The sequence below is a fragment of the Hyperolius riggenbachi genome, chromosome 3 (assembly GCF_040937935.1).
Source record: "Hyperolius riggenbachi isolate aHypRig1 chromosome 3, aHypRig1.pri, whole genome shotgun sequence".
Classification (NCBI taxonomy): Eukaryota; Metazoa; Chordata; class Amphibia; order Anura; family Hyperoliidae; genus Hyperolius; species Hyperolius riggenbachi.
Genome location: NC_090648.1, coordinates 251,755,701 through 251,768,544, shown reverse-complemented (window position 1 = coordinate 251,768,544; position 12,844 = coordinate 251,755,701). Strand labels below are relative to the sequence as shown.

General features: G+C 43.6%; 1 long non-coding RNA gene across 2 annotated transcripts in view; it reads left to right on the top strand.

The window, feature by feature from the left end:
- LOC137563560 (uncharacterized) overlaps positions 1–10,996 on the top strand; it is a 130,842-nt gene extending 119,846 nt beyond the window's left edge. For both annotated transcript variants that reach the window (XR_011030379.1, XR_011030378.1), the window contains one exon: positions 10,799–10,996. This is a non-coding gene — a long non-coding RNA (uncharacterized lncRNA). The remainder of the gene's footprint in view (positions 1–10,798) is intronic.
- Positions 10,997–12,844: the final 1,848 nt, after the last annotated feature.

Sequence of the window (12,844 nt, the reverse complement as noted above, 5' to 3'; positions counted from 1 at the left end):
GTGGACTACTGTCACATATCTACAATAATTACTTCAAATCTGCAATGTATTTTCATGGCAGTGTTGGAATGCCCACCGGTTTGAAGTCATTCACAGTATCCATATTTTGCATCATAGTTACAGCACTTATTTCGCTGGCATTGGTTTCCTATAAATTACAAGATTACTATTTTTTCTGCACACACAGAAATGCAAGTTGTATTAAAGTGCAATTCTATATTCCACATAGAAAGTGTAACGATTGGTGTCAGCACGCAGAGAGAATCTGATTATTGGTGATCTGCAGTATCACCAAGAATGCAGATATATACCTGATTATTGATGATCTGCAGAATCACCGATAATACAGATATATTACTAACCTCTGGACACCTAAGGGTATGTAAGTGTTTGGTGTAACAGTAGTACTTTGAGTAATGCACCTGCTAGGCAGGTGATATTAGGCAGTAAAGGAACACTGCTCTGAGAGCACAGGAACCTTCCAGCAGCCTGAGAGTCTCCAAGGGGTGGAGTCAGGCTGGAGACAGGAAGGGCCAGAGAGGGAGTGACACCTGAAGGTGGGTGTCACTAACTGATCTGGAGACTATCACTTAAGGGGAGAGATAGCTCTCGAGGTCGGACACGCCTGGTCGGTAACACACGGACAGCACCGGCGTACCTACCGGGGATGCGACCCCCTCAGCCGCAGGGGCGCCCGGGGCTGCTCTGGGGCCCGCTCATTGTGTGCGTGGGGGGAGCGCTGCTCTGGACCCCCCAGCAAGGTGCTCAACTGGCCGCAGCTCCTAATAGTTCATTCCCCGCAGCCACGCTCCAGCAGCCTACATAGTCTCCGGCAGGCAGAGCAGGGCTACGGCAAGATGGCCGCCGAAGAAGTCCTGCACTGGAGACTATTTGTGTCTCTAGTACAGGGCTTCGGCAGCCATCTTGCCGTAGCCCTGCACTCTGCCTGTCAGCGCGGGAGATGTGCTGCAGGAGGACTCGGGGAGCTGCGAGCCAGATGCCGGGAGAGGAGAAGACTTCTGTCAGGTAAGTGAATTGTTTTTTTTTCACAGGTGCATTTTTTTTTCTAGTGTCTGCTGCCTACATTGTGATTTTCAGGTGTCTGCTGCCCACATTGCGATTTTCTGGTGACTGCTGCCCACATTAGGATTTTCTGGTGTCTGCTGCCCACATTACGATTTTCTGGTGTCTGCTGCCCACATTACGATTTTCTGGTCACTGCTGCCCTCATTGCGATTTTCTGGTCACTGCTGCCCACATTGCGATTTTCTGGTGTCTGCTGCCCACATTACGATTTTCAGGTGTCTGCTGCCCACATTATGATTTTCTGGTGTCTGCTGCCCACATTACAATTTTCTGGTGTCTGCTGCCCACATTACAATTTTCTGGTGTCTGCTGCCCACATTGCGATTTTCTGGTGTCTGCTGCCCGCATTGCGATTTTCTGGTGTCTGCTGCCCACATTACGATTTTCTGGTCACTGCTGCCCTCATTGCGATTTTCTGGTCACTGCTGCCCACATTGCGATTTTCTGGTGTCAGCTGCCCACATTACGATTTTCAGGTGTCTGCTGCCCATATTATGATTTTCTGGTGTCTGCTGCCCACATTACGATTTTCAGGTGCCTGCTGCCCACATTATGATTTTCTGGTGTCTGCTGCCCACATTGCGATTTTCTGGTGTCTGCTGCCCACATTACGATTTTCTGGTGTCTGCTGCCCACATTACGATTTTCTGGTCACTGCTGCCCACATTGCGATTTTCTGGTCACTGCTGCCCACATTGCGATTTTCAGGTGTCTGCTGCCCACATTACGATTTTCAGGTGTCTGCTGCCCACATTACGATTTTTAGGCGTCTGCTGCCCACATTACGATTTTCAGGTGTCTGCTGCCCACATTGCGATTTTCAGGTGTCTGCTGCCCACATTACGATTTTCCGGTGAACACTGCCCACGTTACGATTGTCTGGTGAATGCTGTCCATGTTACAATTTTCTGGTGAACGCTGCCCACATTACGATTTTCTGGTGAACTCTGCCCACATTACGATTTTCTGTCCCACATTACGATATTCTGGTGAACGCTGCCCACATTACGATTGTCTGGTGAATGCTGTCCACGTTACAATTTTCTGGTGACTGCTGCTCACGTTACAATTTTCTGGTGACTGGTGCCCACATTACGATTTTCTGGCGAACTCTGCCCACATTACGATTTTCTGGTGAACTCTGCCCACATTATGATTTTCTAAAGCCCCACATTACGATTTTCTGGTGAACTCTGCCCACATTACGATTTTCTGGCCCACATTACAATTGTCTGGTAAAATGCTGCCCACTTTACAATTAATTTACAGTGAAATGCTGCCCCATTAAGATTATTTGGCACCTATGGGGGGGCCCCATCCAAATATTCGCAGGGGGGCCCAGTGATTTCTAGTTACGCCCCTGACGGACAGATAAAGTACAAAGAAAGAAGGCTGATTCGGTATCCAAGGGAAGCAGGGTCTGGCAACGGAGTATCAGATATGCGAGGTACTGAATCAGAGGACAGAGGAGTAGTCAAGAAAGCAATAAGTCATAACAGATATCAAACAATGTCTGGTCTGGGTGTGAGGTCCGTGGTCTCTCCACCCTGGAACTAGGCTGATGTATAACAAAATGATCACACAATTTCCCTAATCTTGGGTGCAAGGTCCGTGGTCTCAGCACCCTGGAACTAGTTTGATGTATAACACAAATGATAATACAGTTCCCTAGTCTGGGTGCGAGGTCCGTAGTCTCAGCACCCTGGATCTAGTCTGGAGTATAACACAAATGATAATACAGTTCCCTAATCTGGGTGCGAGGTCCATGGTCTCAGCACCCTGGAACTATCTTAAGCATAAACAGAATAACAGTAAAAGAATCTGGCTCAGTGTGAATTCCCAGGTCCTCCTGGTTCAAACACACTGTAGGATCTGACTAAGGTCTGAGTGCTTCCACGTAGTGTTTGCAACGGCAGACAACTTGCAACTGGCCAGCAGTAACTATATATGGAGTAGTGCTCTCCAGCACCACCCTAATTGATCAATCAATAGTATCCTGCTCTGGAGTCAGCTGATCGGCGTGATCAGCTGACTCTCTCTGCCCAGTATAAGAATTCTGCCTCTCAGCACGCGCGCGCGTATTCCTAAACCTGTGTGCACTAACAGACTCAGCCACACCAGACACACGCTGCCGCGTGCAAACCGCCGCGCTGGATGCGGAACCAGCCGCCTTACTGTTGTTGCATGCGGCGGCTTTTCCGCGTTCTGCCCTGCTACCAGGCACACGCTTCCGCGTGCAAACCACCGCATTGGACGCGGAATCAGCCACCTCCTCCGTAGCACACGCGGCGGCTTTTCCGCATTCTCTCACAGAAAGCCTATATTTATTCGATCTTGCTTATGCACATGCTTTCATGCTTAGTGTTTTGGAAAGTTATTTATCAATGCCCTTCTGTTCCTTTTGTTAAGCTTTTCTGCATGAAAAAAAATGTAGTATTAACAAACTGCTCATATATATGTAAGTTATAGTTAGTGTACTATTATTGACATTAATAACTTAAAGTAAAATCCAAGCAATACTGGAATATACTTGCATCATTATGCCCCTGTTCCACTGCACTGCTGGGCCACAGAATTTCACGAAGAATTAAAGTATAGTCAAAAGTGCAGCATGTTAACCCTCACCACTAACAGTCAATAAAACAAAGGAATCTGACATGGTAGAGTTTTTTAGATGATTGTTTTGTCCTTCGGGTGCTGCAGGAAGCCTCCTGCTTCTCTTACCCTTGTTCCCACTGTATTTTAAGATGACCTTCCTGTGTAACTGTTTAGGGCTTCAGGCACAAGTATCAAACAAAATAAATTTTAGTAATAGTTGGGGTCAAACAATAAGGTTAGGCATTGTTCTATAACTGTGTTCACATGATAGATGAAACCAAGGTAGCTGATAATGATCACCTCTGCAAAGTAGCCAAACAACCCCACGGGGCCACTTGGGCAGTGGGCAACCCTGTGGATTGCTTCAGCGGAATGCCAGCTGAGAGCATTGGACTGTACACTCAACAGGCTCCGGCAAGACATCACACCCATGCAGCCCCCCCCCCCCCCAAAGTAACAATGGTGATTGTGTGTAAAGGGATTAAGGGTTAATGTTGGTGATACAGTGATTTGAAAAGTTAGGGCCAGTGCTGGGTTAGTGTGAAGGCCAAGTGTAGTGTTGGCGAAGTGGGGATTAATGGCTAATGAAAGTTAAAGCCCTATTAAAGACAAAATGAAACACCCAGGTAATCAAACGTTGCACACTGTATATTTCTATGTAATCATTAAAACATCTTTTGAAACTGGTCAAAATTAAAACTCATACAGTAGGACTAGTGCTGACCAGTTCAGCACTGCTGTATGATTCTCCCTGTTTCCAGTGCATGTTTTCCATAGTATAATGGAGTGTGCAGCCTATTAACTAAAAAATCATGCTAAATATACATTTAAAACCGCAAGCAGAATTGCCCTGGGTTGCTTTACTCAGTACTGACCAAAACAAAGAAATAGTACTTCAGTCATATTAACATCAGCATGTGACAGTGAACTACCATATCTCTGTTTTTATTACATGGAGAATTCAGAAAGGTTTCCCTGTGCACTCTGGAGATTTTCTGAGAGTACAGTGCAGTCCCCACAGAAAACATTAACGAGAAACCGAGGCTCGTTTGATAAATCATATTAGGACACAGAGGCACATTCTGTATACAATGACTAGCCTCTGTGTCCTCCCAGCGTTCCTCCAGCCCCCCCCCCCTCCCCCCCCACTCCCAGGCTCTGCTGTCCCCATTAAAAAAAGGTGTCAGGCTAGCAGCACGCAGATTGTTGCTAGCCTGATATTTACCTCTGCCTGTCACTCCCCCGCCTCCTGTATAGCGCGGCTCCCTGTCTGTGTCCTTTCCTTCCCCGCCTCTGTACGCTTCCACCACTTGGCTTACGGAGGCAGGGTGGGAAAGGACACAGGCGGGGAGGTGCGCTATACAGAAGGCGGGGAGCAGCGCTGAATGGCAGGCAGAGGTAAATAATAGGCTAGCAACAATCTGCGTGTCGCTAGCCTGGCCCTTTTTTAATGGGGGACAGCAGAGCCTGGGGGGGTAGGGCTAGATGAACGCTGGAAGGACACAGAAGCTGGTCATTGTATACAAAACGTGCCTCAGTATCCTAATATGATTTATCAAACCCACCTCGGGTTCTCTTTAAACACTCCTCTGTACATCTCCATCCATATCTATGGAATCCACAGATCAGCAAGTGCCTTGTCACAAACACTGGTCCTGACGATCACAGATAAGTAATAAATCTATAAACAAATAGCTGTTAGATTATTTCATTTTACTTTTTATGAATGGAAGGACAATTGATAACGATACAAAACATTATATTAATTGGCATAATAGAGGTTTTACAAATTGAACCCTGTGCTGGTGATGAGGGAATATGGCCAATTTCAGCTCACCATAATTTTCACAACATTTTTGCATTTACCAATGAGAATATTTGCAAAAATATATGGACATGAAAAAGCATTTTTACCAAATGCATTGAAGTTAAGGAGTTTGAGAAAACACAAAGAATAAAGATGAGAAAATTCACAAAAATGTATGGGCATGCTTTCCAAAACACATGTTCACCATCACCAATGCACTGAAGTAAATAGGCAGGAAAAAAAACATGTTTTCAAGAAACATTCTCATTTTTGTAAACGTGTGTATCTTGCGAAAGTCCATTATATTTTTGCAAAAATATTGAGTTATTTAGCCACAGATGAAACAAGATCTTCTAGAATCCCAGCAATAACCCTAACAACTATGTCCTACTCTTTATACCCACTCTGAAAAAGAGGGACTGTATGTGATTGGCTTGTAAAGTAGAGCTTTATGGGTTATGGGTTGATGGGGGCTTCTTTATTTTTTAATCTAACACAATGTATACAGGATTTTATCATAATCTTGTTAAATGAACCTTCTAGATATAATGAATCCTATGCATATGATTTTCATGCACATGTATAATATATATATAGTGTGTGTGTGTCCGTGTGTGCGTGTGTGTGTGTGTTCAATCAGATTTTATGGAGTAAAGCTAAATACTCACCTGACGATGGATCGGGGAACATCACAGCGACACCTCCCGAGCTATTGTGCTTCCTACGGTAATACACAATGGCACGCGAAGGGTACGAATAGGAGTTCAAACTTTGCATGGGAGTCATCAGGGATCTTAAAGATCTGATTCATCGTGATGATCATTATCGCCACACGCTGTAAAGCGTCGTTCACCTAGTCGCGTGCCTGTACCCACGTCGCAAGATTGTGGAAATTAACACTTGTCACTCCAAAAAAAATCACCAGTCATCTGAAATATAACTGAAAATCACACAGTGGATACAGGCCTTGATTGAAGCGGTGGCTATTGTTACTTTACTGCGTTGTCTGTGCACAAAAATATTACCAGTCTGTTGTGAGTACACCCCGTAGAAACTAAATAACTATTACAATACAAATAATTTCTTTAAATTCCCTTGAAATCAATTTTCCCTGAATTAAGGATCAAGATATGAAAATATTTTCATTCATCAGACTTATTTCTTCAAAAAAAAAAGATGTAATTCCATCATCTTAAACAAATATTCAAATGAAAATGCAAATAAGTTGATAAAATTCATTAAATTATTAATGTGTGCCTACAAACTAAATGAGATTGACACCCATGAGCCAAATTAATATTTAGATAAATGTATAATTAATTCATTCCTCATGCATTTTCATATTCTCTAAATATTTTTTATTCTAAAATACTGAACATACATTAATACGTTTAGCTGACATACACACACATACAAATATATATATATATATATATATATATATATGTGTGTGTGTGTGTACACAGAGAGAGACTGATGTACAGAGAGAGAGAGAGAGAGAGAGAGAGAGAGAGAGAGAGAGAGAGAGAGAGAGAGAGAGAGAGAGAGAGAGAGACTGGCTCCTATGTAGTAGGAGCTGATTTTTTTTTAGGTCCATAATATTGTAATACAGTACTTTAATCAAATACATAAAATTGCATGATAATGACATTGGTGTCTTATATTATTAACAAAGCTGGGGAGGCCAACAAGAGTATTGTCACACTCATCCCTCCCTGGATCCAGCAGCAGGTCCATCTTCTTCCATGTCATCCACTGATACGGTTCCCAAAGGCCAGCCCCAAGGGTGTGTTGTCTACCTTATGCTCCCTGACATGGCATGCTCCTAGGAAGTACCTGCAGCCTCTTGCATGCAAGGCAGGGGACCAAATTGGAGCATTGGCACAAAGGCCAGGATTATTTAAACCCTGCAAACTACAAAACAAAAAGAGGTGTGTGCTCAGACCAGACATCACCTGACCTGACATATATACTGGCTGCCTCATGTCTATCAACTAATTAAAATGGCATAGCATCTGCATATTGCATCTGCTTGCCAGAATATGCAGGATCCAAAACGACCTCACTGCTGTATCCTGCAGGAGTTAGCCCAAACAAAATACTTTGCATCTCAACATGGGTGCCGCATGTAGGCCTCAAAAAGTGGGGTGTGAGCTGACACCCCCCAGGGAACCTGACTAAGAGCAATGTGACTGTCCCGACCCTCGGAGGGGGGGGGGGAGAAAAGCAGATGACACACACCTCCGGAAATGGCGGATGTCCAGTGGGGACCATCCATGTTGCCCCCCCCCCCCCCCCAACTTAGTTTCCTTATCTTTGTGGATTGTACCCAGCTGCAAATGCAAAAAGCATGTCCTGTGAGCAAACATACCAATTGTGGGGTGAGGGGGGAGCAGACAGGCCCCCTCCCAGCACTTCCTCCACCTGGTGGACAATCTGCACCACCCCACCACAACAACCCCTGGGAAAAAAGAACACATGGAACTGCAAACTACAAACCCAAGCCAAACAGAACCCAGTGCTTTTTTATCATAGCAGCTACGGCACGTTGCTTGTCATTAAAGGGCACCAGTCCAGTTAGTGTTGTTGCCTGTCAGTCTGAGGCCTATGAAATCAGTCAGTCCTGTCACCTGTCAGTCTCAGGACTGTCAGCTCAGCTGGTTCAGTCCACCCTGCCAGTCCTTTCCATTCTGCTCTGTCAGTCCTTTCCTCCAGGCCACCCTGCCAGCCCCTGCCTCCAGTATGTTCTGCCAGTCCTTGTCTTCAGTCAGTCCTGCCAGTCCTTCCCTGCTGCCCATTCTGCCAGTGCTTCCCTCCTGTATGTCCTGCCAGTCCTTTTCTTCTGTCAGTCCAGACAGTCTTTTATCCCTGTCTGTCCAATTGTCCTTCCTTCCAGTCCAACCTACCAGTCTTTGCTTCCTGTCAGTCTTTCCTTCCTGCCAGTCCAGCCTTCCAGTCCACTTAGCCAGACTTACAACTTGTTATCCTTTCTCACACTAATGGGTTCACCCTCCAGTTGTTTCCATCACTAGTGAGGGGCAATCTCAGATTTGTGACCTGTTGGACAGCAGGAAGCAAAGTAGTCCATCATCCACCTAGGGTGATGGCTCAGCATCTCTTGTTAGGTGCTCTAGTGAAGACCCAGGATCATTTAAGAACTCCCACACCAAACACTGGTGCCAAGATTAACAGGGCCCTGACATGTGTCAATGTGCCATAATACTTTATGGGGACCAAAAGAGGATAATCACCAAGCATATGAATATACTGCTTCCATATATTTTACTTTACATCAAGTACTGTTGACTACACCTATAGATTTATTTTATTTTACCTTTTAATAATAAAATATGCTCTATTTGTAATAGTGATGGTTGGAATCTTCTAATTATGATTACACAAAACTTTGCAGACATTTTTGCAATTATGGCCATACATAATTACGATTTGGACATTAGATTATTTTTTCAACAGTTCACACATGACTAAAGTACATGCTTTACAATACTTTGATAACATTTTTATAGTCAAGTAATTGTCTTAGGACACACAGTAGTCTGTATGAGGTTCAGTGCACATGCCCTGCAAATATTTGGGATTTTTGTAATCACATTTAATTATTTTTTCCATAAATGTACCCATTCCTAGTGCTTGACAATCAAAAACGTATTTGCTCTAAAGTACATACAGTAGAAGGTTGTATGAGGTTCCTTACATTTTCTGGAGTCCATCTTTGTCCCTGGCACTCTGCTACCTCTTACACTGATGATGTAACTGTCATACAGACTCCATCAGCCAAGCATCTACCTGAATCTTTGGATACTCTATACACTTCCTGCTTTGTAAGCTTTGTAATCACATTGTGAGAGCTCATACACCCAGTGCACTCTGTTCCCTTTACCTACACATTCCTTAATCACTAGTGTTATTATTATAATTATTTAGTATTTATATAATGCCGACATCTTTCGAAGTGCTGTACAGAGTATATTGTCACTTAACTGTCCCTCAGAGGGGCTCACAATCTAATACCTACAATAGTCAAATCTATGGGCTTAATTCACTAAGACAAATAGCATGCCTTATCCGAGTTAACACGCCTTATCAGAGATAACACACCTTATCAAAGTTAACATGCCTTATCAGAGTACCATAGCGAGAGCTACGAACCCGCAGGGGCTCAGGGCAGGATGAGTGGATTGCCAATTAGCAGGCATAAGTTCGTAGTGCTTGCTATGCTACTCTGATAAGGTGTGTTACATTTGATAAGGCATGTTATCTCTGATAAGGCGTGTTAACTCGGATAAGGCATGCAATTTGTCTTAGTGAGCCAAGCCCAATGTATGTATTGTATGCTCATTGTGTATTTGAATCCCATGAGTGGGGTGTGCACTTTTTTTGCAGGTAAGCACTCATCTGTTTTTAAGTAGCGCTGTTCATTTCTTTGCTATGTTTGATTTAATTCTGGTCAGCTGCTCCCACTTGATAGTTTTCTTTGGTGTATATGCAGAGCCTCTGTTTGGGTTCAAGGTGCGTTTTGTAGTTCCTGGGGGGGCTCAGCGCATCTCTGAGCTGAGGCCATCCAGAGGCGGCCTGGTGATGCGCTGATCCCACTTTTTCTGCGCAATGTATGTATTGTGTAGTGTAGGTACCGTAATCTAGAGCCAATTTTTGCTACCCAGTGTGTGCCCTTCCTCCTCGCTACAATTCTTTTATTTGTGACATTTTAAACCAACTATATTTTTTCCTTTGCCCAGCAGGGAACTTTGTTTTTCTTTAACCCCTGTCCTCTCCATAGGACTGTACATACAACTTACCTAACCTGAGTAGGCATAACACAAGTTGTGAGTCAGAACAATAATTAATGATCATGTAGGCTGACTAAATTTAGTATAGAGGAGGAATATGGAAGAGTATGAACTTTTTTTTAAAATTGCCAGTTACATTGCTGTTATGCTGAATTTGAGACTTAAGAGGCACAAGTAGTATCTACGTTCTGCAACTACAGCAAGTATCGAGCAAGCAGAGTCAGAACACCTGATCTACATTTAAAAAGATACTGAAATCTTCTCACTTCAGATTTCCTTTAATTTCTTTAGCGCCAAAGAAATAATCTAACAGCAGCACTTTAGGGTTGTTTTGACCTTGATAGTACGTCTACCCTGTAACAGGAGAAACATCAGAGTTATGAAACATGCACTGTCAGCAGGTTTAATGTGATTAGCCTGTTACACAAATTATCTGTTTTCAGATGCATGTTCATTACCAAACACAAGATTGTATTGATGTATTGTGCTTTTGTTCCAGGTTTTAATTCTTACTGCTATCAATCTACAGCAGCTTCCTGTCTAAGGGAAAACATTGGGCCTTGTCAGCAGTCGTGGAAAACAAGTGAAGAGAAGCTATTGTTTCATTTAAGGATAAAGACCATTTTTCTACTTTGTGTCACACGCTTTTCATGGCAATAGTAAACTTTTGACATGAATAGAAGTTGGTCCTGAATAACGGACCGCAGAATGAGTGCATTAATAAAGTCCTCTTTTGTGAATGTTCATTCTGTTGATGGGTTGATTATACAGATACTGTTCAGCTCAACAGACAAATAGATACAGGAAGAGAAAAAGTCTAAAAACTAAAAGAAATCAATAACATCCACACCGTAAAGTCAATTTCAGAAGACTTCCAACAGAGGTTTCCTTGATTTCTTTCCATTTCAAAACACATCAGCAATATATCACAGCATGCCTTACATTATTTAGTTAATTAATCAAAGCCCTTGAACTCTTCTTTATACAGGTAACTACACTGAGATGTCCTGTACTTTACTACATGCATACCTCGGCTCTTCTCTCACCTGCTAGTGGTGTAATCTAAACAACTTAAATTGATATTTTTCCATTTGGTTTGTGCACAGTGCAACCAAACCTTGGGGGATTCAGAAGGTCCTGAATCCAAGCACAGCTGTAGTTAATGGGGAAATAAATTCTTGTTTATAAAAGTCAAATGCAATGATTGCTGACAAAATAATACATAAGTAATAAAATGTTGCTGTTTAAAAAAGGAGGAAATGTGAAAGCAAAGCTGTGACAAGGGCAATTTCTAGGCTAAATTGCTCCCAGGGAAAGGGTGTAAAGGTGCCCCCAGTATAGGTTATCCAAGTATAGGTGTCCCCAGTATAGAGTAGCCAGGTATAGGTGCCTCCAGTATAGGTTAGCCAGGTATAGGTGCAGGGGGGAGCAGCAGCCACACAGGGACTCACCTGCAGATAGGGGGGCCCGACTTCTTCGGCCACTCTTTGTGCACCTCCTCCATTGCATGAATAAATAGGCAGTGGTAGCAGCCTTTTACTCACCCACCGGGCTCCATGTGAAGATCACATGCCACCGGGCTTGTCTGTCTTCAGCACCGCACTACTTCCGCTAGTCAGGAAGTAGTGCGGCGGTGGAGACAGACCAGCCCAGCGGCATGTGATCTTTGTATGGAGCCCAGAAGGTTAGTAAAAGAATGCTACCACTGCCCATAAATTCCTGCAATGGAGGAAAGAGCTCGGAGGGGGGACAAGGAGCGGGAGGGAGGAGTTGGGATTACCTCCCCTTGGGTGAATCCCTGTCTAACCGCTGCTTCCCCCCTTCCTCACTGCACCCCGGGCGGACACCCACCTCGCCTACATAGAAACTGGGCTGGCTGTGACGATGGTCTCTGTTCTTTTTCACACCCTTGTCACATATGATGTTGCACAATATCATACATATTGTAAATACATGTACACATCAGCCTTCCTTGCAATTTAGCAGGTGAGTGCTGCCATCATTGCCATGACTTAATCCTCACATAGGTGCCCGTGCCTCTCCTCCATGACCCGGTGCATGTCATTATGTAACCAGTAATCCCCTGATTCAAAAAAATTGCACACCAAAACTGCCACAGAGCCCCTGAGGACCAAAGTCTGTGTGCAGAGCAGAACTGCAGCATTAAGTCGTTGCTCACAAATGCACCACCCACATTTGCAAACAATATTTAACAAAACCCTAATGAGAAAAATAAAAAAAAATTGCAAATAAAAAAACATTATTGACATCATTTAATTTAACACGTCTGGTAAAAGTGTCATACATTTTCTGTTTGCCTGTTATCTGTATGTTAAGCATTGTATTTACCTCCATTGTTATATCACTGCTGCTGCACAAAAAAATGCACTGACTCTTGTCAAGCTTTGAGCGCATAGACATGCACTGAAAAGGAGAAGCTATAAGTGAAACAGCTGTTCTGTCCTGCTAAAAGACAATTTATACTGTAGTATGAGAAGATGTGGCTAACTACAAACACAACTCCAGTTATGAACTATAAAACAAA